Here is a 23,103-nt window from a genome sequence, read left to right as displayed (position 1 = left end):
TGTGATGAACTGATTCTTGTCAAGATCGTAATCTGTTAACTGTGGATCTTTATTGGGACTGTAAAAGCTTATAGCTAATTACTGGAATTACTGCAATAAAAGGTTGTACTGAGACTTGTGCCTCAGCTCCAGGAAGTCAGGTTCTGACAAGATTACCCCAAAGATTTGCTGAGATCAAAGAATAGGCCTACACAAAAAGTTGTGGCTAATACCCAAAGATGTATCAGAAAGCAGCATTATACATTTCCTAATATAATAGGAACCACTGGGAAATATTTGTCCTTACCGCTGTTGTTGATTTCATGTGGAAGTTTGGGCAGTGTAGGCTGTAATTTACCATTTAGTAGTGTAGCAGCCATATCGGGGGTCAGACTAAGTAGCCTCATGCAGTCTCATGCTTCATGTTCTTGCTGAGCTCTTTCTCCCTTGAATATATTGTTGTAAGCTGACGAGACACAGAAATTCCTTATCTTGTCAAAGGTCATACAATTGTATATCTTGTTCTCTGCTGTTCTCTTCTGTTCTCTCCTTATCATGGCTACCCTATAACCCAGTTCTTGTATTATAAACAATAGTGCTAAGAGAAGAAATGTTGAGGATTGCAACCCCATGTGGGAGGGGGAGGAGGAGCCGTTTCATATGTGTCACAATGTCTATAAAACCAATGTGCTAATGTAAATCGGGGCTTCTGGCTCTTTGGAAACGATTCCAGCCTTAAGCCCGCGCGTTAAATAAAGAATCTCTTTTTCCTTCACTCCGTGGTCTATCTGACTCTGGGTTCTGCAACATAAATGGTGCCGTGACTCGGATGTGGCAGGCTCTGAGCCAGACAGGTGGCAGTTGCCTGCTCTTGATCGCCGCACCAGGAGGACGAGCTCGGCGCATGCCTCCCTTTCTTGGCGCCACCGACCTTTTTGTCGAGTGAATGGGAGAAAGCCTGCACCGGGATCGCCCAAACGGTAGTGAGCAGCAAGAGAACCTTGGGAAACGGAGGAAGGAACTTGAGCCCTGCCTGTATCGCAGCTGCAATTGAGTTGAAACCCACATTGGAAGCCTTCAGGAGAAAGGCAAGTATATGGGAAAAAGAGGGCCCCGCCTTTAGGGAGAAAGGCCACTGGGCAGAAAAAAAGAGGGCCCCGCCTTATGAAGAAGGTCAGTGTTGGTGGTATACATATACAAAAGAACCTACTCCTTGCGGGTAGAAGGGGGGCCTGATCACACCCCCGAGTGGGCGCCAGTACCTAGCACGCCAGTACTCAGTAGGAAGCTGAGGAAGCTGGGGAAGCCGTTTTCCGCTCTGGTAAAAAGTGGGAAAAGTGGGTGGCAGGGACATATGGATGTAGTGGAGAGATTGATGATTGTGTGAGTGGCTACTGCGGTTTCTGACGCATACCGTTGACCATCCGGGTGCCCAGGCCAGTAGCAAAGTGCGTGGTGTGAAAAATCCTCTTGTGTCGGCCAGTGAGACCCCTTACTCACTGACCAATTCCCATTCCCTAATTGTGTCTGTCTTCAATTTAGGAGGGAGGCTATGGGTGGTGGGGGAAGCAAACCTTGCACCCCCTTGAGATGTATGTCAAACAAAGAAGGAAAAAGGTTTTTTTAAAAAAAGATTCAGAATAGAAAGAGAAAACAGCAAAAAGCTCAAGGTCGAGCTGAGAGGAAAAAAACAAGATCTGAGGCTGTTAATTAGAAAAATGTTGCAGGACAGTCTGGCTTTTAACAAAGCGTGGGAGCGTGAGAGTGTAAGGCCGAAGAAGTAGCTGTTAGCCTAGCGCGCCAAGAGACGGGGGGCAGGAAAATTGCCCACAACGTTCTGAGTTGTGCAACATCATCACCTCGCCTAATTGAGATGAAATCCCTAAGAAATGGAAACTAAAAATGAAGACCCAGAAGATGAAGGCAAAATAGAAAATAAAGGTGAAGAATCAGCCCCCAGAGCACAGGCTAGACCCCTCTTCGAGTGAAAAGTGTGCCATAAGACTGTCCCAAAGCAGAATGAAGTGGAAAGACCATGTTGAAGATCTCTGTCAAGGTAACCATGTTTAGCTTTGAACTGTGTTAAAATTGCATAGAGCCTGTAGCTACTGACCATCAGCTATATGATTTCTGAAGAGCGTAACCATTAAGCTTTTGCCGTGGGATTCCCTGCAATGAAGAAATCTCACTGATTTGAGTGTCCAGTGTTACACTGCCTAAGTGTGTGTGCTAAAGAGACCGAGAAACCAGACAGCATGTTCCTGGCCAAGCCAAAATCACGCTACTGCCATGCTCCTGGAAGCTGCAATAAACTGTGTAAGCTGGGAGACCCAACCTGATTGAGAAGAAAAGATATTGGAGCAACTGTCTTAAAAAACAATGAGATCTGTGTAGCTGGCTGGCTGACGCTGTCAGTGATGTTACAACTTTAAATTAAGACTGTTTTCCTGTTTGAGACCCCAGCGAAGAAAGCTGAACCGAGTTATTTGTTGCCCCTGCCAAAGCAAAGATTTGGCTGCCCTGTACCTCATCGTGTCCTGTTTTAAGCTTGGGATTTACAAATACAAACAAACTGAGAAGCTTGCCTTTGAAGTCCTGCAAATCACCCCACCGCCTCCCCGAAGATTAATGGCTGCCTGAAAAATGCAAGTATAAAGCGATGCCCATCACCCCCCAGCGTCCTGAGTTTCGGCACTCAGTGTTTCAGTGCTTTCGTGTACCAGGTTAGAAGAAAAAAAAAAAGAGTAAGTTTTTAAAATGTCTGTGAGAGAACCTGACAGAAGTAAAATAAAATTTACAGAGGAGTTGCCCAGGTTAAAGTGTCACGGCTAGAGAGCTGAGCTGTGCCGCTCTGTTTAAACAGAAGCCTTGCTAAAAAGTTAAAGGCCCTTGTCTGTCAGAAGGGGTGTAGGGCCACACTTCCCCTTTTTAAACTGATGCAAAAGTAGAGAGCCTTTGCTGGAAACATCGCATCTTCATTGCCCAGAGCCTTCTCTGTTTGCCTCCATCAATGTCTGGGCTTTTTAGAGACACTCTGCACATGAACTAAAATTTTAAATTGTCACAAACTTGCCATGGACAGTGCTATGAAGCTTTTGATAAACTTGAACTCTCATCGCTGTGGACCATGTGTCTGTGTTTGTAGTCAGCTCAGTGTACAGCAGGCTGAGTTTGATCTGTGACTTTTAGATTTCCTTCTGCCAGAACTCATGCAGCATAGAGTTGCCGATGCAAAAATGGTGACCTAGAACTCTTTGTGTGTGTGGGTATGCCCATCCCTTGATTTTAATGAGCCCTGAGCTTTCAGCCAGAAGAGCAGTATGATTGCTGGATCTGCTCCATCATGCCTTACCATGCAAGAAGTGTTTTCCATTCATTGTGTTAAATTGCAGAAAAAGTTTGTTGTATATATTTTATGATTTCTTAAATATCATAAAATATATGTGATATTTGCAGATTAGTGTTAGTTGCAACTCCAAATAATACTAAGTGTGGTTCCCAATAGATGACAAGAAAAGAAAGACAAAAGCAAGTAGAAAAGAAGGAATAGAGAAAGTAGAAGACAGATAGAGAAGAGAGAGAAAAAAGGCAAAAGGCAAAGAAAAAACATTTGTAAAAAAGAAGCGTGGCCATAGTTGCCCCCAGGGTAAATTAAAAGCAGCTGATTGTGCCTGGAGCTTATTACCTGGAATAAAGTAGCCACAATAATGTAATAGTTCTTTAAAATGAAGAAAATGTAACTAGAAGGAGAAGAAGAGCCTATCCCAAATGTGTGTCATTGGGACTAGTGTAAGGCAGAAAGGTTTAAGTAAGTTTAACTTGAAAAAGACAAATAAAGAGACAAGGCTGGTGCATAGAGCAGAAAGTTTTATATAAAAAGTTTGAAACATGATCTGCAATACAGGCAGATCAGCAAAGAAAAAGAAAGCAAAAAAAAGAGAAAAAATTTGTCTTCCCATACTAATAAATAAAAGTGTTATCAAGCACTCTGAGAAGCGAAATTGTTTACAGGAAGCTGTGCCTGAGAACCAAACACTTCTAGCCTATGCTGAAAATGCTTGCTAGTGTTATGGGTAACATGTATAGTATAAAAACCCATTTAGTGCAATAGCTCGTGGTTCAGAGAAGCTGTCTGATCCAAAAATTAAGTACGCCTGTGTGCTGTAAGTTACCCAATAAAGTCTCCTTGTAAGTAAATCCCCCCCTCGCTGGAATCCCAAAACACAAGTGGGGCTAGAGCGCCTCACCCAGTATCAAACCCTGCTGTTAGAAGCCATGAAAGGCAGGTATAAAGAAGTCAATTAATATGACCAAAGTGTCTAAAGTGCTGCAAGGTGCCACCGAGGCCCCAGAGCGTACTTGGAGCGTCTTTCAAATGCCTATCGCCAGTATACCTCCCTCGACCCAGAGGCCCAAGAAGACGTAAACGAAAAAAGAAAAGAAGAAGACCCAGCAGAGGCAGAAGATTCTTAAAAAAGAACCAGTGTGCCCAGTGTGGACAAGATGGACATTAGTAGCATGAATGCCCAAATAAAATAAATCAAATACACAAAGGAAAAAACCAAAGGGGCCAGAATGGGCGAAGAGGGAGACAGCTTGAGAGGGGCCGTGACATTGACTGTGAGGGGCAGTGACATTGACTTCATAATTGACACTGGAGCAGCATCAAAAGCAAGCAACAAGAAGTCCAAACACTAAACAAAGGTCTTCAAGCCCAGCGTCGCTTTGTCTTAGAAAATAAGCCCCCAATTCCCATCACAGAAGTTCATCCTTTCCAACCAAGAGTTAAAGTATGAGTTAAAGAGGGAAAAATAACCCTTTGACTCCCAGATGGAAAGAACTCAGAACTGTCATACTTTCCACCCCCGCAGCTATGAAAGCAGCTAGAGTTAAACCCTAGATACATTGGACACGAGTCAAGAGAGCGAGAGGGGGAAAGTAGACTGTAAACAGAAATCCTGAAAATCCTTTAAAAATCATTCTGAAAAAGCAGTAAGAAGACTCAGGCTAGACCTTACTGTGGACACACCGGGAAACTGTCCCCCTGCGTACGGTCAGACCTGCAACTGGAGAATTGAAGAAGGGGACTAGACCCTACTGCAGCTTGCCAGGTGAATAGCTGCCCAGCGTACGGTCAGATCCCAAAGAAGATCAAACATGCGTGTTGTAGTGTTAGTAGTGCTGCATTGTGTTTCCTTAATAAGGTGCAAAAAGGGGGGCCAGCCCCTGAAAGAGAAAGTTTGTCCCAGGGATTTGCTGATAATTACTGGCTTCACCTGGCTAACATCACGAGAGTAAAACATTTTTGTTTGCCAAGAGGTATACCTGCAAACAGGCTTATTAGCTCTTGCCTAATACCTGTCTGTAGACATCCTGAGAAAATTCAAAAAGATACCATGTTAAGAGTTTATGGTGTAAGTTTAACTTATTCCCAAAATGCTAATTGGGGCGTGGTTGCAAAGATCCTACCCCCTACAGAGTTCACTCTACGCACCCCCATCATTGCTGAACCAAATGCTACGTGTGCACAAATGCTTAATTGTCAAAATTTTCCAGAAAATACAAAGCTATCCCTGGCCCCCTTCCACTGTAATAAAATTCAAAACATATCTTTTAATGATGCCCACATACTTTTGCCTCATGGATGGTTTTAGACATGTAATTCCCGCACTTGGTCATTCATTCCTGCCAACTTGTCTGATAACCACCCATGTTGCCTCAGCCGCCAATTGAACTGGTGCCAATTCTTCCCCTGTAGCCTGAGAAAATCCGTTGACAGCAGCCTCGAGCACTCCAACTAACTAAAAATTGTAATAGTCATGTGCAGTTATATTCTGACTCAGAAAAATTGGCCTTAGCAATGTCACTAGTTAAGGTTCCAGGTTTAGCCTTGGCTGATGGTCTGGAAATCAACCGGTTAGCTTGCAGCTTAGCCAAAAGCATAAATGCCACCTCACGAGCATTGTCATTGTTAAATAAAAAGCTGCGTGATCTAAAAGGTGCAGTTCTAGAAAATAGAGCTGGTATAGATTACCTCTTCCTTCTTCATCATTTAAGTTGTGAGACACACCAAAAGCTCTGTTGTTTTAACTTAACTAATAATGGCAATGCTGTAGATGAACAGATCAACAAGCTGCACAATATAGTAGCTAACAAAACAATAAGACAAAACAATTAGCTCAATTAGTTAACCCCTTGGCTTCCAGATCTTAGCTGGCTTAAAAGCATTGTTCATCCTAATTCTACCAGTATTGTTCATAAAAGTTCTGTTATGTCTCTGCGTTCCTTGTCTTATGCGCTGTTTAACCAATCTGTTTTATGTCTCAGCTAGTAAAACTGCTGCCCTCTATGCTCGAATAGCCCAACAAGAGGCTAAGTAATATGTATGTCACAAAAAGCTTTGTATAGTTATCAGAAATGCTATAATTGTAATGAAATTATGCATTTAAGGGGGGAATGTAGCAGCCATATCGGGGGTCAGACTAAGTAGCCTCATGCAGTCTCATGCTTCATGTTCTTGCTGAGCTCTTTCTCCCTTGAATATATTGTTGTAAGCTGACGAGACACAGAAATTCCTTATCTTGTCAAAGGTCATACAATTGTATATCTTGTTCTCTGCTGTTCTCTTCTGTTCTCTCCTTATCATGGCTACCCTATAACCCAGTTCTTGTATTATAAACAATAGTGCTAAGAGAAGAAATGTTGAGGATTGCAACCCCATGCGGGAGGGGGAGGAGGAGCCGTTTCATATGTGTCACAATGTCTATAAAACCAATGTGCTAATGTAAATCGGGGCTTCTGGCTCTTTGGAAACGATTCCAGCCTTAAGCCCGCGCGTTAAATAAAGAATCTCTTTTTCCTTCACTCCGTGGTCTATCTGACTCTGGGTTCTGCAACAGTAGTAGATATTTCCCCTCTTCATTCAGTTATTTTACATATGGATGGATGGATTTGAGTATAATTTCTTAGACTGAAAGACACTTCTGCTCATACCCAACAATGGGGTTGTCACTTTTATCTTCTGGCTGCAGCCTCCTGTACCCCACAAAGCCAGAGGATTGGGGGACCATCTGAATCTGACATGGTGCAACCATGGCAGTTGGGGAGATTCCCTAGTTATCCCCCCACCCTCTTCCATACAAAAGCAGAAATGCCTTTTACTTGCATTTGGAATCTGGAGGAAAGTTGTATATTTTATTACTTGTATGTAATATGGTCTCAGAGTAAATGTGTAAACCTTAAAGATTTGTTTATATTTATAAATTAGATTAGCTCTATTCAGAGATGTGGATGTCTCCTAACTGTAGCCTTTGTAATCCTCTGTAATTGTATCAGTAATGGGAGAATCTTTGGGGGTGGGAGAAACTTGAGAATGAAGTGTTCCGAAGCATATTACCCCCATGCCCCCTTCCAGATTCTCATAGTTGTTGTTATTCTTGCCTAAGTGAGAGAGGTCCAGTGCAGTAAAGATAGCCAAGAAGCATAATTTATGCTCTTCGGCATCCTTATTATAATTTTGCATGCTGAAAGAGACTCTTTGTTGTTTTTGCTGCAATAGACTAGCACAGCTACCCTCTGCTATTGGCAGATACATAACTACAACCAAGAGGATGATAACTACAGCCACTGCTGTCTTAGGTATGGTGGTTTCTAAATGGTGTGGCCACTGATCATCTCCAAAATGGCAGTGACAAACATTTAGGTATGAGGAGAAAGCAACAGAAGGGGCATCCCTGTAGGACAGGTAATCAAAGAAAAAAAAACCTCTGGATAGAAAAATAGGCCATGATCTACTGGTGGACAACTGACTGATTTCTAGTGCATCAACACCTGCTGGTTTCTGGCAAAGAATGCTGGTCTAGATGGTACTTGATCTGATCTAGCAAATTCCTTATGTTCTATAAGCAAATATTACATATTAAAGAGCAAATATTTAGGATTGCTTAACACAGAATAATTATGCCTTAATTGTTCAGAGATTCGGAGTATGCACTCTTGTTTCATAAATTTAAAACCCATCAGTGGACCTCTTGAATGGATTCTTTCTTGGTTGTTGGGGCTATTTTAAGTAAGAGTGAAGTCATCGTACCCCTCTCCTGTGTGTTTTGAGCTGGATGTTTCTCATCAGGGCAGAAGCTTTATGGGTTCGCCTATTCAAGCCAAAGATATACATTCTAAGAGCTCTTTGAGTGAAACTCCCTTGGTCCATGTCAACAGAGGGAAGCTAATATATGCTTGCAACCTACTTTGCCCTATGTGGCCATATACTAGCTCACCTCACTTTCTCAGGCAAAAATTGAGGTGGGGAGGTTAAGTCAAGTTGCTGGGGAAACATTTAAAATGGCAGGGGAACATGCTCCCTTGACAACAACACATTGTTGGTTTCTTTGTTTTTTTACTTTTTTGCTTTGAAGTGACAGATTTGCACTGACAGAGGCACTTATTATCCGAAAATATGGTGTAAACAAGGGTATTAAAATTTGCATAGTATTCGGTATAAGCAATTTAAAAACATGTGGACAGATATTTAATTAAGGGAGGCATTCAGACTTTCTACACTTTGCATCTCATAATTAATTAATGGACTTGGGCTGGGGTTCCCTTTGTTCTTTAGGTGGATGAATTCCTCCAAAGTCTTGTCAATTTCAATAAAGAACATATCCTGGAAGCAACAGTTAAAGCTGTGGAAGAAGATTATCTGAGCGATCCAGAGTTCAACCCAGAGTTTGTACGGACAAAGTCTTCAGCTGCTGCTGGTTTCTGCACATGGGTTATTAATATTATTAAATTCCATGAGGTAGGAATTGAAATACTCTGTTTCTTAGCTCTCCTTTGTTGTTTAATTCCATAAGAAATGTATACATTTAATCCATACATTTTTAAACCAGCTTTGCTCCAAAGAGCTCAAGGCAGTGTTCCTAGTTCTCCCCCTACACATTTTGTCATCACAACAACCCTGCAATGACGTAAATTTTGAGGTGGAGGAGCTCATCATGCCAGTCCCTGTAGCTGGAGTGGGAAACCTCTGGCCCGCAGGCTTAATCTGGTCCACAGAGTTTCCTTATCCAGCCCATAGTGTCTTGGGCTACCTTCCATAGGCCCTGCCCACTCCTCCCCAAGAACCAGCCACTGGCAAGGAGGCTGCCTGGGGCTCAGGGTGGGGAGAGAAGCAGAGAGAGGGTGAGTGGTACGCAGGGGAATCCCTTTGTTATCTCCAATCACAGATCAGTCATAACTAGGGGATTACCCTTACTTAGTGTGCCTCTTGGAGCACTCATTCCTAGGGATGTCATGGAGTCCGAGGGGGGTGGAGTCTGGTGGACTCCCCTCTGCTCAGCCTCCCCGACTCCAGTCTGCAGACTGCCGCACTTACAGGACCCTGTTCGCTGAGCTGCTGGATGGTCTGCAAGCAAGTGGCGTGTGGCTGCCCGTTCTCTCTGTGAGCCACCATTTTGCATAAAAATGGTGGTTCATTCTTTTCCTTAAAGGGCCTTCTATGCAAATGGTAGCTGTAAAGCTGCCATTTGTGCAAGATTACAGGTGTAAATGGTCCATTTACGCCTATAATTTTGTGTAAATGGCTGCTTTACAGTCGCCATTTGCGTAAAAGGCCTTTTACATAAAAGAACAAGCCACCATTTTACGCAAAATGGCAGCTTGCTGAGGGAACAGGCAGCCATGCACCACTCGCTGGGTACTCATGGACTGTTCAGAGGCTTGCGCGGCGAATGGGGCAGCCGGGCAGTGGGCGTATAGAGAACGGTGCACAACCCGGACCAAGATGAGTTCACCCATCCCTACCCATTCCTCCTCCTCTGTGGATTTTTAACTGAGAATTCTGAGCACACGCAGCTAACCACAGCTCCCACCATTATTTGGAGAAAGCCACAACAATTTACAGTGTAGATGTGCCATTATTTATAATAACTTACACAGCAGTGGGACAAATTCCTACCATGGGTGCTGTTCATTGCAGAATTTACAGAGGTAGAATTAAAATGTGCTCGTTCTATGATATTGTCACCTGCACAGTACTAAACAATGTTCCCAAATTTCAGCCATTTACCATTTACAGTTTTCATTTTATAAGCAAAAAAGCACCAGAGACTTAAAGTGTCCCAAGAAATCTATTGCATTTTGCCATCGGGGTGCTTTTTTGTCTCAGCCAATGTGACACATTGGGCTAAACATTTCCAACAAAAAAAATTCCAGGCAAGAAGATTTAGGACACAGTCCTATCGATTGCACCCTTGCTACTCAGAAGCGTCCGAATTTGGGAGCTTCTGATATTCCTATGCCCTGCCAAGCTGAAGCTGGCAGGGCGGTAGGAGCAGTGGAGTTGATCTTTGCCTCCCCATCCTCAGCCTTTGGCAATTTTCACTAGACGGGCTTTTCAGCCCATCTAGCAAGGGTGCTTTGGAGGAGGAGGGGAGGAGGCTGGAGGAGGTTCAAGATATCTCATAGCCTAGCCTCTCTGGTCCTCCTCTCCCTGCCCACTGGAACACCCCCTTTCCTCCTCCTCAGTCACTTTTCCAACCTAGGAGGATAGGCGGCACAGTTCTTTCTGCACTAGCTGGGAGGGGGCCAGGGGGCGGATCTCTGACTCCCCATTCCGAGGTTGGAGCACTGTCTCCGACCTTGGAACAGTTTTTCCAAGCAATCCTATGGTCCCTGGATCACTCACCCAGGGACCATAGGATTGCGCTCTTAAGTACCCATATTTCTTCCTAAAAAGAAAACAAACAAGCCTTGGCCAAAAAATATCCCAAAAAGTCTATTGATTTTGTTTCCATTGGGGTGTTTTTTTGTTTGGCCAATGGGAAGTATAGAAATAAATAAATGTCCCCCAGGGTTTTTCAAACAAAAAGTGATCCAGACTTAAGGGCTCTTCTAACACCACACATGGATTTGTTTGGGGCCACTTTACTACCCTGAGATTTATTGGAATTTGGCTTTGTATAAAAATATCCCCACGTTAAGTTTGGGGTTTTTTAGTTTCAGTCTCAAACCAATATTTTATTTATTCATTTATTTATACTTAATTTATTTACTGTATTTCTGTACTTCCCAATAGCCAAAGCTCTCTGGGTGGTTCACAAAACAAAGATTAAAGCTATCAAGTACATAATATACTGAAACAATGCTAGTACCGATGCATACTGATGTATTTGAGTTTGTATTTTTATCTATTTTATTTTAACCTTAATTGTTATAGTGGTATATTGTCAGGATTTTATTGCCTACCATGTATTATAAACTCAAATTTCACCATATGCAAAACATGCACTCTTCCACTCAGCAATAGCCCTCTGTTCTCCTGTGCACTGTTTTCTGCTTCCATTAAAATGGTTAAGGGTGCAATACTATGCATGTTTAAACAGAAAAAAGTCCAACAGCTCCCAGCATTTCCCAGCCAGTCATGCTAGCTGAGGCATCCTGGGAGCTCTGGGACTTTTTTCTGTCTAAGCATCCATAGGACTGTTCCCTAAACGTATCCTCAGTTCTGCGAGACTTGGATCAAGCTACAGATAAGGAGTTTGAATATCTCACTGCTGAGAGCTGATGTGTCAATGTGTATTATTCACAGAACCAAACACCCTTTCTGTTAAAAAAAAAATTCCATTGCTGTTTAATTAAAAGGTCCATAACCCATACTATATTTGATACGTGTCTAAATATAATTTGAAATACAAGATAGTTACAAAGTTATTTTGATATGTACTAACTAGAAGATATTATAATGTTTAAGTCAGGTTCAATTTCTTTGGTATATGCTTGAAGGAGGATTTGCTGTTGGGTGTGGTGCCATGTTTATGATTAAACACTTTCTTCTTACTCGTATGTCAATCTATTAGTGAGCTGTTAATTCAACTGCTAGTATGATATATTTTATCGCTATTAGCACATTTATCACAAGTAGATGTGAAACTTAGACAAAGGTGTATGCTCTCATTAATGGAGCAGACTATTCATCTTACTAGAATGTAATTAATGTAAGATACAATACTTAATTTTTCACTGTTTGTCATGATGCATATTTAGCATTTCTTCTACCCTTTATCAATCCACTCTCCTATTGCATGGACATCTCCAAAAGATATATGTAAGTGCTGATACTTTTTTTTGTTTTTAAGTTGGCAATTTATTTTCTGTACATTATAGCCTGTATCATTTGTACAAACCTCAGGGGTGTCCATATTGATTATATATACAACTTTTCCTGAATGATTACATATTTAATGTTGATCAGTTGAATCCATAAAACAAATGTTAAGGAGATCAATAATCTTGGTGGCTTGATCTAATCTTATATCAAACATAAATGTTCCATATTGTACTTTTCTGGCTGATCATATGTTGAATTTTAATCGTGAACTCTCATGGCCTGTTACATGTGTGTTGTTTCATTATAAGTGGTGCCAAATGCAGGAATTCCTTTATCCCTGTATTTGGCATCACATATTATGAAACGAGAGAGAGGGAAGTAAACATGTAACCACTAAGCCTTTCTGCTCACCTAACCCAGGTTCTTTCCATTATACGATACAACAAATCTCAGTTTCCCCCTAAATCCTAAGTAAATGTCTCAACATTATGATGTGATTAACTCTAACTTCCTCTTCCTTTATTAAAATTTCCTGAGGAATAAACCCATCTGCATTCTCTCAAAGCTATACCACTACAGTATGCTTCCTTTCTATTGCCACTGAGTAATGACTAAAGGGGGACAGGGGTGTAAACTCACTGGCTTCTTCCCATGATCTTAACTCTCCCCATTGGTTACTCCCACTGGCAGAGGAGCAGGGGCAGTTTTTGCCAGTGCCCCTTTCCCCCTGCGGCCACCTGTGCCCTGTGAAGATCTGATCTGGATTACTGAGGAACCCTCTGGAACAACATGGGAGGTGGCAATGGGGACTGCGGTGGGAGATGGCTCCCCTTTCTGCCAGTGGGAGCCTCGATTATATCGGGGTCCAGCTCAAGAGCCAAGGGGAATTCAGAAGTCTCCCAGCATTAGCCAACTTGTTACAGCCTCTGTTAGCACAAACCACTAGGAGCTTCTGCTCAGGAGCAGCATGGTTGCACCTGCACCAGGTGAGCGGGCTTGTCCCACCTCATCCGTTGCCACCTGAAATCTGTCTCTCTCGTCCTCAGCTGCAACTCGAGCCACTGATCTACTGGCATGGCGCACAATCCTGCAGAAGGCAACACCACATGAGCCTGGCCATTTCAAAGCCAACAGTCTTTCCTTTCAGTGATTCTGTGTTCCTTGTTGCTGTTGTTTTTAACTGTAGTTTTTACATACATACATAAACCCAGGAGTGCTAATATAATGGCACTGAACTTTTGCAGTGGGAAATTCCAGGTGTGCTTGATGCACACATAGACTTCATGGGCATCACCATTCACTTCGCCATTCACCAGTCTGCACGTACGTTTTATACTTTAACATTTCAACAAAGTTAAGGAGGAAAAGAGGGAATGGATGAACAGTGCCTTTTGGCTGCAGGTGCTAGGAGCCCTCCGTCTGGAAGCAGCCCCAGTGTGAGCTGCAGTGGCCACTGCATGGGCCACCAGGTGAGGGAAGGAGGCAGGTGCAGAGGGAGCTGGAGTGACGGAGGCCTCGCTGGTCCTGGCTTGCCCAAGTTGCTTAGCCATAAGCAGTGGAGGCTGGTGGCTCTGATTTCGGTGCACCTATGCATCCATTCTGGGTTTCAGTCAGAACCAGCCAGAACTTTAAAGGAGCTGTGCAAGGTGGTGAACCCGTTTTGGGGATAAGGTTCAGCACCTTGGATAGTTCCTGTAGAGTTCTGGCTGGTTCTGAGTGAAACCCAGAATGGATGCACAGTCCCATGGAAATCGGAGCCACCAGCCTCCACTGCCCATAAGGCAATGCTTGAGTGGAGGAGGGCAGCGGGCGGGAGCGCGCCAGCCAGCCAGCGGTTCTTCGGCAGCCAGCACCACCACCACCTCCAGGCTTCACCAGCATCGCAGGCAGCAGCCATTTTAAGTTTCTCTCTGGCCTGTGGACGACACCAACAACTGCCGCTATACAAATATTTCCAAAAGCCATACTAAAAAGATTTCTGTGATAAACACAGTTTAAAATCCTCTCCTGCTCTGCCTTTTAGGTATATTGTGACCTAGAGCCACAGTCTCTGCACAAGCCAGTTCAGACTTGATCATGGCAGCGGGAAAACTTGACTCTATTAGGAAGAAGCTCCTTGTAAGTCTTATTGTCTTCTACCTAATTATGGTTCTTTCGCAAACAGGGCATCATTATTCTTTTTAAAAAATCATTTTACATATATAGTCTTTAAATGGAGATAAGTGAGTTTCCAGTACTATGAAGTGTTTCTTGCTGTATTCCATGTTGCCTGATGCACTAGTCTGGGCAGGGGAGTATAAAATATTATTGTTATTGTCTCATGTGACCTAAATTGCCTCTTCACCAAGTCATTAGGGCCATGAGGCTGCAATCCAAAGAATACCCACTTACCTGGGAGTAAGCTCCATTGAAACCAATGAGACTTCCTTCTGAGTAGACATGTATAGGATTGCATTGTGCAAGCAAGGGCTACGTGCATGGCTTTTCTCCCTGATATTTGAGGATTGGTATTGCTTCCAGGATTGTTATAATACTGGTGCACCCTTGTTGCTGTTGGGTGTAAAGAAATAAAGAAAACACAGAGGCAACAGCCATTTCTGACTGTAGTCTAGTCTAAGTGCAGGTATCACATGCATGTTTTTTATATTAATGCTCTTCCTTGCAATAAATGGCAAAGTTTCCATTTAGATTTCAGTTTGCAATTCAGGAAATAACTGTGTGAAGCTTTCAGTTTCAAAAAGTATTCATCATAAAAGGAAAAAAAGAATTGCTCCTCTTAATGGGGCACACCACACCTGCTAGATTCATTTGATGCATGTGTGTTGTGATGTGATATTTATTTGCTTTCATTGCCAGTTGTCAAGCAATGTGCTTAGGCTGCTGTCTTATGCACACTTCCCTGCGAGTAAGCCCTACTGAACACTGTGGACTTCAACGTGTTTAGGACTGCACTGTTAAATTAATAAGAAAAACATATAATTGTAAAAGACTGCTTCTGTTCAGTAGGAATTAAAGATGTAACCCTAAAGCACACTTACTTGGAAGTAAGGGTGCTTCCAGGTGGAGGACTCCCAGCACTACCAGTGAGAAGGCATTGTGCAGCTATTCCATTTTTCTTTCTTAATGGATTTTCTGCAGTAAGAAAAAATATGGAAGAAGTGGTGGGAAAACATGGGAGGACTATGGAGTTGAAGACGACAACATCTGGACCCCCTGTAAAATTCTGTGAATGAGACAGGGCGATGGGACCATAAAAACCCCATCTGGAAGTACTCTAAGTCTCACTAAACTCAGAGGAAATTATTTTCAGCTAAACATGAGCAGTAATTTAGCAAACACATGGTATTTCCAATCAGTGCATTGAATCCAGATTTAGTCAGACCTAAAGTAGACCCACTGAAATCAATGAGACTTAAGTGAGTCGTAACTAACTTTTGGGTCTACCCTAGGTATGATTAACTCAGGATCATCCAATCCAATGTGCATAGCTTCTGTTTACTTCAGCAATATGTATCTCAAACTAACACTTCTAAAAATTAATTTTTTGTTTTTACATTGCAGCACAGGCTCACTCTTATTTGACATGATGTTTGGAGAATTATTAAAGTCTGTGCAATCGCAGATAGTAAGACAGCAAACTTGAGCTAGAGCCTATTTCAGCTGATAAGGAATAACGAAGTACAAAGTTGCCGTTAACCTTTGTGACTTTTTCAGAGTTACAAAGCTAGTTATAAAAACAAAGTATAAAATCCACCTGTAAGTGAACATTTCATTCTATTTATGATTTGACAATTTAACTTCAAATAGGAATTTGAAATAACACTGGGGAACAATGAACATTTGAACTCAAAATGTTCCGCGGGGGGGGGGGGTTCCCCCTCATTTCCAAAAGATGGTTTCTCAATAGAGATATTGATTTTCTGGCATTTGTCCAATAACCCACAGAAATAGACCTAGTCATTCAACTGGAATGCTAGTGTTAATTCAAGGACTTTTACTCACATACATTTACCTGTTGTTTTTCAGTTTTATCATGTGGGGGGGGTGAAAGAAAGAGAAAGAGAATAAGGTGAGCAACGAATGTATATTGCTATTCTCTTTACTTAACTTTCATTTATGGTTCTTTACTTAGATATTTGTACTCAGTTAATACATAGTTACATCAGCAAGAGTGCCAGTCAGTCAGTACTGTGTTCTCATACGGTGCTGATGGAGGCATTTCCTGTTTTCACTGCAACTTCCTGATGATTTCTGGTAAGCACTGGAATTCTCCCCCTTCCTCAATCTGCCCAAAGCAGCCAGCATTTCCTAGTACCAAACTGCTTCACCAGTCACCACTGTGGACCCTTATTTGTCTTCCTTTGCCCATTTATCACCTTGGCCCCATCTACACTAGGCTTTTACTCCAGGATGAGTGCGAGTCGAGGTCCCTTGTGATAGATGACACCATCATGACTTAATTCAAGGACTTTTACTCACATACATTTACCTGTTGTTTTTCAGTTTTATCATGTGGGGGGGGGGGAAAGAAAGAGAAAGAGAATAAGGTGAGCAACGAATGTATATTGCTATTCTCTTTACTTAACTTTCATTTATGGTTCTTTACTTAGATATTTGTACTCAGTTAATACATAGTTACATCAGCAAGAGGCATCTGTTCCTTCCCCGAACCGACTTCGCATTTTGTGGTGGGCGTGTTGTAGGCATGCGTAGTGCCTGCATCACTCTGTGATGCCCCTTTATTCCCCCCATCCCTTCACAGCTGCGCAGTTACAGAGGCACAGAGGGGTGTTTTCATCGATTTAATCACACTTTTTGCACAGTTTTGCAGTAAAGCTGTAAAGCCATCCATGGTTTTCACTCAGAAAATGTGGAGTTCCAAGGAGTTGTTTTATGGCGATTTGGGGGGTTTACTGTGGTTGCAGGCATCTGTTCCTTCCCCGAACCGACTTCGCATTTTGTGGTGGGCGTGTTGTAGGCATGCGTAGTGCCTGCGTCACTCTGTGATGCCCCTTTATTCCCCCCATCCCTTCACAGCTGCGCAGTTACAGAGGCACAGAGGGGTGTTTTCATCGATTTAATCACACTTTTTGCACAGTTTTGCAGCTTCATGTCTTCGCAACGGTTGTGGACTCAGTACCACAAGGGCTGTGGGGGGGAGGTCTTGGGGAAGGAACAACATCTCTCCGGCCACCATTTCGGGGCAATGGCTAGGCATGTAGTGCGAACCATCGAGAGAGTCTCGCTTGTGGGCTCAAACCAGCAGTGCAGTCCTGTGCTGCTGCTCCCCTGTGACAAAGGGGGTTAGGTGGCATGTGTAGGAGATGAAGGCATCACTCATCTTTACCTCAGAGATTCCCAACATGTGTATGCAAGTGTTTAGAAATTCATGTTCGTAAGTGTACACCATCCGCCCTGCTATGGGAAAGCACCACTGTTAACACCAGTTTACCAAGTAGCATGAATAACTGCCATTTCGAGATCAGTTGCTCAAGATTTTTTAATCTTGCCAATGCTTACCGTACCTTCTTCCCACACAAAAGAATAATGTGTGTGGAGAACAATAATCAGTAATGACCTGTTTTTCTGGTGAGTACATAAAGGTTTCATGCAGTTGTACACATGCAGCTGTGTGTGAGGACTTGTAGTGAGAAGATTTTTTTTTTTTTAGCACAAATGTATCTCCTCTTCTCCTTTCTCTCACCATCACCATTATCTTGCGTGGCCCAACGTTTCAGTGAAACTTACTCACCTGGCTCAGATGGGAGGAAGTAATGAGGTTAGCTGGGGATGGCACTGATGCCAGGTGAAGCGTTTGCACCAGCTGCTCATCTGGAGAGTCTGGCACACAGTGGAGGCTGGTGGCTCCGATTCTGGTGGAGCTGTGAGTCCATTTTGGGATTCAGTCAGAACCATCCAGAACCCTAAAGGAGCTATCCAGGTGCTGAACCCTATCCCCCAAACAGGTTCAGCACCTTGGGTTGCCCCTTTAGAGTTCTGTCTGGTTCTGACTGAAACCCAGAATGGATTCACAGCCCCACTGAAATCAGAGCCACCAGCTTCCACTGCTGGTACACATCCCCTCGCCTAAAACTGTCATCTTTCCTCGTCATTTCCATGCATCAGGATGTTATTTTTGGTGTTCAAGGAGTAAGACCACCAATAATGTGGGAACCCTCTCTGTCGCCCACCCCTAGATATCTTGCATTCCTCCCCACCCCGGCTCAGTCTTATCATTAGGCTGAGTGAGGCTGTAGCCTTAAGGCAGCAGATGCTGAGGGGCAGGTCTGGGAGAAGCAGTGCCCCACAGCCATTCTTCCTGAAGCCCCCCACCCCATTCCCTTCTGTTGAAGTGCATAGTTATGAGTGTCATGTAGTCTGCCCTGTGCTCCCTAAGCTAGCATGCTAACAGGTGCAGTGGAGGACTCTATCCTGTCACCAGAGTTTAAGTAGGATTCAACTTCCAGTCTGGCCAGTTTCTGAACTTGGAATGGGGCCAGGGCTGCCATCTTGCCTTTTGCGTTGGGCCAGCTGGTCTGCTATGCTTTAATCAGACTCAGCGTTAAGGCAAATTACAAGGCAATCCAAAAGGCAAGTAGGGATGTAAGAAAGTCACTTACCTTTCCACGGATTCTGTTCATGGGGGGGAGGCGTTCCATCCCTCCCCCCGGAATCCTCGGCAGGGGGTGAGGCCCTTCCTCCTGGAATCTCCTGGAATCGACGGGGGGGGGGAGGTCGTCCCCCCCGGAATCCTCAACGGCCGGCTGTGCTCCGCAGCGGCTCCACAAATCAGCCAGCCAGGCCCAGGCCAGGGCCGTCCGCAGCCGGATTTCCAGCCGCGGAGGGCTCTGGGTAAAAAAAAAAAAAGCGTACGCAAATGGCGGCGGCTACAGTCGCCGCCATTTGCATTCCTTATTTTTCTTCGTCTTAGTCTACGTCAATATTTATGTAGACTAAGACAAAGAAAAGAAAGGGGAACACAAATAGCATAGTGGGCGCTATTTGCGTTCCCCTTTCTTTTCTTCGTATTAGTCTATGTAAATATTGACGTAGACTAAGACGAAGAAAAATAAGAACGCAAATGGCGGCGGCTGTAGCCGCCGCCATTTGCGTACGCGTTGTTGTTGTTTTTTACCCAGACGTGATAGGGTAGCCTTAGTCTTTACGTAGCCTATCATGTCTATGGGGGAGGGAAACAAAGACTGCAAATGGCGGCGGCGGCAGCCAGTCGGAAGACCAGCCGCTGCAGCCGCCGCCATCCGGAACATCCGCCCCAGGTAAGTCTCATCCCGGGGGGGATCCACAGGGGGCGGGGGGTGGCAGGCCTTTCCGTGATAGATTTTGGGGGGCCGAATGCACTGGCATTCGGCCTCACTGAGATCCGTCGCAGAATTCTCTGACATCCCTAAAGGCAAGTCAAGAAAGCAGGCAGTGGTGAAGCCCAGTATTACCGGGCAAATCGGTGGTTTCCAGAAGAGAGGTATGAAGTACAGCCAAGGTCAAAACACAGATAAGCAGTCAGATACAAAATGCAGTCCAAGAAGCAGAGTCAAGCAGGAGTCCAAGGGTAAATAGCATGGAGGTTCAGTTGCAAGATCAGGGATACACAGCACTGGAGGTAGAACAATGTTGTTCCAGCACTAGCTAGGCTGAAACCAAAGGCTTCAGAGCCTCCTAAGGCTCACCCAGGGCTCAGCTGCAGTGTGTTACAGGCCATCTGGCAAAAGTCCTGCTCAGGAGAAGGGCCTTGCTCCCAAGGAGTTCTTTCCTCTTGTGGAGTCCTCCTTTGCAGTCTAGTACCTCTTTTCAAAGGAGCTCTACTGGCCTGTCTCTTGAAACAATGATGCTCTCGAGGGCTAGGTGGTCACCCAGCCTCTGCCTCAGAAGTGGAACTTCCCTCCTCCTGCAAGGACAGACCTGCAGTCATCTCCCCTGAGGGCTCAGGCTCCCCCAGGACTCCTTGGTTTTGTCTTTCTCTGGGAGCTCTAGCTCCTCCTCAGAAGACGTTTCCTCCTGCGGGGGCATGACACCAGCCCTGCCCTGTCAACCCAAGATGCTGCCCCTAGGTTGCAGTTTAATAGCTGGGGGAGATTAAGTAATGCATGTCATGTTAGTTGCTAAGGCACAGACTACTGGGGAACCCAGTTGCCATTCTAATTGAGATCTGCTACCTATAATTAAAACAACAACAACACCTAGTGGGCCAATTTGCACAAGGGCCGATGAGCAAGATAAAAACTTGTGTATCTGAATGATTTGATTTTGTCTACAAACTGGTCTAAAGGCTGCTCATCACTCGGAGCATTGATGCATACGTTTCATAGCGCCAGCCCAACATGGATCTTTGAGCTCCCCTTCCCCCACAACACACACCACTATTTACATCTCTCCATTCTGGAAACTCCCCATCTACTTCATATACAATTCATTTGTTTATGTGATGTGCAGGACTGGCATCAAGGATAGGCATGGGTGGGCATCTGCCAAGGGCCCACACCCCAACAGTGGCCTGCTGACAAGAACCCCTTGGAGTTGCTGCTCCTCTTCACCATGGCAACCTGCTTGTTCACCTGCCTCTCGCTCTGACCCAGACAAAGTGGTGGTAAGGAGGAGGACAGCAGATGCCAATGTCTATTTGCTCACTGGCAAAGCAAGCAAGTGGTAATCAAGCAAGCAAGTGGTAGCAATGACAAGAAACAGGATGAGGAACAGTAACAGCTAGGCATGTACGGTCTGTGTAAAATCCACTCCATCTGTGTTCCGCGGATTGTCAGGCACCTTTTGTTCCGTTGTCCACTTACATATGGATGCAAAAAAAAATTCATCATGTGTACAAATACGCAAATAATTATGTAAGAGGTTTTGTAAGAATTTACACAGTTTACCTTCATACATAACATTTAGCGTATTGTCCCCCATTCCATTCAACTTTCCTAAGCAGAAACCTGCATATTTTCCTACGAACAAATATGTGTAAATTTTGGGAAAGTAAAAAAATCATTCAAAAGTCCATGGACTCTGCGCAGCCTCAGGGGCTCACTCCACAGTGGATCCTCCAGTTCGGATTCATAGTAATCTGAGCTCATTTTAGTCCATCCTGAATTTCTCCAGCATTCCTAGTAGCAGCCAGTGACAATGGCAGTGAGAAGGTAGACCCACCAAGGGAGGATATCTGCTGAGGTGTCTTGCCCAAGGGCCCTCAGAAACCTGCACTGAAACTGGCACTGGGCACAGAATTTCTTCCCTACAAAGAAAAGTTCAGGAGGTTAGGGTCTTTTAGTTTGGAGGCGAAGGCAGGGGAGAGGCAGCAAAAGGAGAACATGCCATAGCTTTGTAAAATTGCTTTACATGGTCAGCACAGAGAAAGCAAATAGTGAGAAACAATTGTCTCTCAGAACATTAGAGCTCATAAAACTGACTGACAATCAGGATAACAGAAAAAAATAATATTTTCTTCATAAAGTACATGAAAAACCTATAGGATTCGTTGCCATAGAATGCTGCAATTGTCACTATTAGAGTTTCCCCACAACGGATTAGACCAGGGGTGGGTAACCTGTAGGCCTCCAGATGTTGTTGTACTCCAGTTCCCATCAGCCCTAGCCAGCATGGCCAATGGTCAGGGGTGGTGGGGGTTGTAGTCCAACAACATCCGGAGCACCTCAAGTTCCTCACCCCTGGATTAGACTAATCCATCCTGCCCCAACTTAGTGCCCTCCAGATGTGCTGGGCTGCAACTCCTATCTAATACAGAGACGCTGTGTCTAGCAATACCTATGAACTAAAAATGCCAAGAACTTCCATGTTCAGAAGCTGAATAATCAGATTGCCAGATACAAAGGACAAACGTAGATGGAGTTATCATCATGCCCTGCTTATGAGCTTCTTTGTTGTTGTTAATATAGCATCTCAGCTGGAATTAGGGATGTGTGAATCAGCCAAACTTGTGCTTGTTGAAGTTCTCCGAATTCCATCTCAAAGCTCATTCCAACTTGAGTCTATATCCGATTGCGAGCTTTGGGTTTTTTCTTTTCACATGAAAACCTGTGCATATTTTCAGGCGTATTTTTCAAGATGTACACATCAATTGTACACATTTTTAAATGTACACATTCTGCCATTGACTAACGTGTATTTGTGCACATTTTTCAAATGTACGCATTTTTCATGCGCATTTTTCAAATGTATGCATGCTGTCGAACGCATTTGTTCTGGGTCTGCGAATCACGTTGCAAACTTGGAAATGTACAGACTTCGACCACAGATTGCATCCGAGTCCGTGTTTGGTCCGGAAGGTGCAAACTGGGTAAAATCCTGATCAAAAACAAGTGGAAATGAATTTCTCATACATCCCTAGCTGTTGGAAACAGAGTACTGAACTAAATCTGCCAAAGCAGTTCCAAACTCTAAATATGCTCTTCTCTTTCCTTGTCTGACAGCTGATCATGGGTGGGGTGGGGTTCTTGTCTTCACCCCATATCTCTGACAGGCAGTAATGCCCAGTCTTCCACTGTATCCACATACCTCTATGGCTTTTTGCTACCGATAAAGCCAGGTTCCAGAAAGGGATTAGAGTAATGGGTCATGGAATCATAGAATAGTAGGGCTGGAAGGGGCCCACAAGGCCATCGAGTCCAACCCCCAGCTCAATGCAGGAATCCAAGTCAGAGCATCCCTGACAGATGGCTGTCCAGCCTCGTCTTGAATGCCTCCAGTCTGGGAGAGTCCACTACCTCCCTAGGTCTTCCAAAGAGATGTAACTAATACTATAAATGATACTGTGGGGTTATCACTTCTAACAGGTTTCTTGTTCTATGCCCTAAAAGAATGCAAGAACATGTAATTGTCAAGGATTGTAATTACAGAAATAGCCATCCTTCACCGGAAGAAAGTTTCCCTCCTCCTCCTTCTTCTCCTCCTCAGGTGGGTTTTTTGATAAACAATGATTTGTTGAGAAATCCCAACAAAACCGTTTACAGCAACACTTCATTTCACAGAAGAGATGGTGGCATTTTATT

The 23,103-nt window shown here is 44.0% G+C and overlaps 1 pseudogene; it reads left to right on the top strand.

The window, feature by feature from the left end:
• LOC146358527 (dynein axonemal heavy chain 11-like) overlaps positions 1–23,103 on the top strand; it is a 320,580-nt pseudogene that overhangs the window by 222,607 nt on the left and 74,870 nt on the right.

This window comes from Heloderma suspectum, chromosome 1 (genome assembly GCF_057233095.1).
Source record: "Heloderma suspectum isolate Gila_16-S chromosome 1, 16-S_ref, whole genome shotgun sequence".
In the NCBI taxonomy this organism is placed as follows: Eukaryota; Metazoa; Chordata; class Lepidosauria; order Squamata; family Helodermatidae; genus Heloderma; species Heloderma suspectum.
This window is presented reverse-complemented; position numbering and strand designations above follow the sequence as displayed.